This window comes from Pinus tabuliformis, chromosome 2_2 (assembly GCF_031772625.1).
Source record: "Pinus tabuliformis cultivar Carrire ecotype Pingquan chromosome 2_2, CPIR1, whole genome shotgun sequence".
Classification (NCBI taxonomy): Eukaryota; Viridiplantae; Streptophyta; class Pinopsida; order Pinales; family Pinaceae; genus Pinus; species Pinus tabuliformis.
This window is the reverse complement of record NC_142300.1, coordinates 784,294,494-784,298,309: the sequence shown is the minus strand read 5'-3', so window position 1 is coordinate 784,298,309 and position 3,816 is coordinate 784,294,494.

The window sequence follows — 3,816 nt, the reverse complement described above, 5'->3', positions numbered from 1 at the left end:
AACGATCAAACCACGATCCTTCATCCTCACTTCTTCTCTGTGATCTGCCCGAACTCCACCTGCATACATATACTATGCAGAAACTCTAATTCACCCACAATTTATCATTCAGTTTATTCAATCCACACGCTTACACACTTTAGGAATCGAATTCTCTGTATATATATACATATAAGAAAATGATTACATAATGAGACTCTTTGTCTCTCTGGCCTGATTTACATTCATTTGGCCTTTCTCATTTCAATGCCCGTAGGCTCACAATCCAACCTATCTAACTCTCGACCTGACTGACTAACCAGCTAACCATCTTGACTAACTCTTTTTCTGCCTTTTTGGGTTACATTTGTACAAAAGGATTCTATAACCAATTCCTCGTTTAGATCCATAACCTTTTCAACAAAATCCTAAAATCTCTTCCTTATCTCTAAGGATCCTCTCTAATCCACAAAATCATGAACTAACTCCTAGTTCCTCTAACTCACACACTATTCTTGAAATCTCTCTTTAATGAGAAGATTTCATTACAATATCCTCACTATTATACAACCCTCATAAAAACATAGGAAAATAAATAATTAATCACTCTTTAGGGAATCAGGTCCCTTGAAACACAAGACCCTATGCTTACTAAAATGCAATGTTTTTTCTGAGCAGGATGCTCTTGCATCAGACTCCCCAGGTAAGAAAATTTATGACCTCCTGGTCATAAGTCTAGATAATTGATTCCTCCTAGATCCCAGACTTTATTTTGTAATCTGTCTTTGCTTGTCAGCTGTTCTATTGCTGCTGTTGTCTGCTGCTGTTCTCTAGGTCTCCATACCTTATGCTGCAATGCTCCACTTGCCATGCTTTCATAGTCTGCTGTTGTCTTCCTCTTGTTGTTGCTTCTTTTCTTTCTTGCTGTTGTCTTCTTCTGAGACACTTTCATCATTAACCTTCTTACTAACCTAATTTCTTTGTCCAGTATATGCTTTGTCTGCTGATTGCCTTCAATTCTTAATTGATGAATTTTCATTTGTACTGCCACCCTTACATCCTTACCCTCTCGTTCACTATTGTCTTGCACCTTTTCAGCTGCTGCCATATTATCTTTCAAGACAATTTTCTACTTCTGTTTACTATACCTATCAAATTCTTCTTAACTGTCATTTATGACAATTTCTTTGTCATCCTTCATCAAAAATTTACTCTGGATATCTATCCTTTTCTTTTCTAGCTTTCTCCTTTGAAGGTCTAACTCTCTATATAACTCAATGATTTTACTTGGAGTAAAATTTGGAAATATTACACAATCTCCCATTTCTTCATTTGCTATTGACCAATCATCAGATGGTTCTTCTTCCTCTGCTAAATCTTCCTTAACATCTTTCAGTAGACGTTCTTTCTCTTCTTCTTTCATTTGGCTGTCCACCTATGCAAAATATGTTCCAGTTTCTGCAACAAAATATGCAATCATAAGATAATTATCAAAAGAAAAAATATAAGGCTTTTATGCCTCTTCTTCCTCTGGCAACATTTCAGTATGTTGCTTTGATCTTTCCTTTAACTCCTATGTTAGCACATTAGTATGCTGATTCAAACTCAAAGAATTCTTGAGACTATCAACAAGTCTCTTTTTCCACACCATCTGTTTTAATGATGCCTCTTTGCACTTGTTCACTGTAGTGAACGGATTCTTCTCCAGTCTCATTGTCATACTCTGATTCAAAACTTTCATCTTCTGGAAGGTATTCTTCCATGTTTTTGATAGCTTTAAAAGACTGCCTATCTTCTTCCAAACCTACAACTATACACAGATTATTAGTTTTAAAAGCACAAGATCTTATGGTCTCATTTGATGCTTCAGCCATTAAGTCTTCTGGCTGCTCTGAATCATTCATATGATTCAACTCCTTTGTCTCTTCATTACTTTCAAAAAGTAATGGTCGATGTTCTGGTTCACATACCAAAACTTCAACACCTTCTCCAACATTTTCCTTTTGCTGTAGCTCAACTCCTTTGAGCTTCTCTGTCTTCAATTTGACATCTATAATCTGTTCAAGCTCCCTCAGCTCCTTTATTAATTGCATATTCTCTTGCTGATTCCTCTTCTCTTGTAGCCTCTGCCACTTCACTTTCTTCCTCACGACATAACCATATTTCAGGTCCTTCTCATTTCTTTGCAACATCTCCATTAATACTTCGAGCTGAATTGCTATCTCAACCATTTCTTTATCATATTTTCGTCATTCATTCTCATGCCATTTTCGTGGCATCCTTTTTCTTCTCCTTTCTTCTGCTGTGGTTTTCCTCAGAACCTCTACTATGACTATCAATAGTCATCTTCTCCTTCTCTATCTTCATGAGCTCCTCACTCACTTACTATGAGCTGCATTAAAGCCTCTGCAACAACAAGTCCTCCCTGCTGCCACTTACCTCACCAAGCTTTCCTCTGTACTTGGTCTTTTGGCAAGCCCTTGGTTCTCTATCTCTGGAACCTCTTTTGAGCACTTCTCTCTACTCCTTCTAGGCTTCAACTCATCTGCATCTTCTAAGAACACAACTGTCCTCTTGTATTTCAATCACTAATGAAATACTAGGTTCTGACCACCTCTTCTTTCACTTAGAAACTCTTACCAGCTTCCTTCATCCCTTAGCAATTCTACCCACATCCTCTGTGGAATTGCCTTTGTGAGCTGCAACAATACCTCTGCAGTAACAAGTCTCCTTCTTGCTACATATGCCTCACTAAGCTTCTCTCCTCTGAGCTCATTCTATTAGCATTTCTCTAGTTATTTCCTCTAGAACCAATTGAGCACTCCTTGCTCTAGATTGCTGCAACCTTATCACCTTCTTATGCTGCTACATGTGCATCAATATAAAGACCACAAACTCTCCAATCTTCAAATCAAATTATAATAAAAACATATCATCTCACCTTCAAGATCTCTGCATGATCTTGTCCCCCCATTCACCTGCACTTTGAATGGATTGTTCTTTTATCCAGCCTTCAGCTGTATCTTCAAACTCTGCCACTCTTCAAGAACTTGCAAAAGTCCCTCTTACAGTTTAACTACTGTAATCCTGCTCTAAATTTTCACTCATTCAATTTCTGCTAATCATTAAACAAACTTGCATACCATCACCTGTCTTTAGGATCTCACCACTCCTGCAAATCTGTTTCAGCAGATCTTCATGCTTCCACTATGCAAATTTTCAACACTCAGCTACTGTCAATCAGATTTAGAATCTGATTCTTTCTTTCAATCTCCCAGCTTTATCTTGGTGAAGTCCTAACTATCAGCAACAATTACTCCTTCGTTGATTTTTCTTTCACTGTTTTGTTCTTGCTCTGAGTTTCTTCAAAAACTTTACCTGTTCCTGCTCTAATACCAAATGATACCAGCCTAAGCCGACTTTACCCACAGTATGCATATAAAATGCATAATCTCATTTGACCCAGGAATTTCAATTACCCTGCCTAGTCAAACCTTCATAGATTAAGGTTTAAGGCCCCTTAATTAAATCTCAAGTGGAAATGTTTTAATTGACTAAGCCAAAGTCTAAACCTTCATTTCCATCGGGACTTTATTCAACCTTCATTAATAAAATTTGGTTAATTTATACCCCGTGCATATTAACCATACCCCACTCTTTAACTTTGGTTATATGTGAACTTAGCCCATAAACCTTTATCCGCTTTATTCTATTATAACCCTCATATAATAGAAATACACATAAAACACACGTAGACTTACATTTTCAACTTTCCTCGGCCTTTGCACATTTATCGATGCTTACCTTTATCGGGTTCATTCTCAATCGTTGATTTCA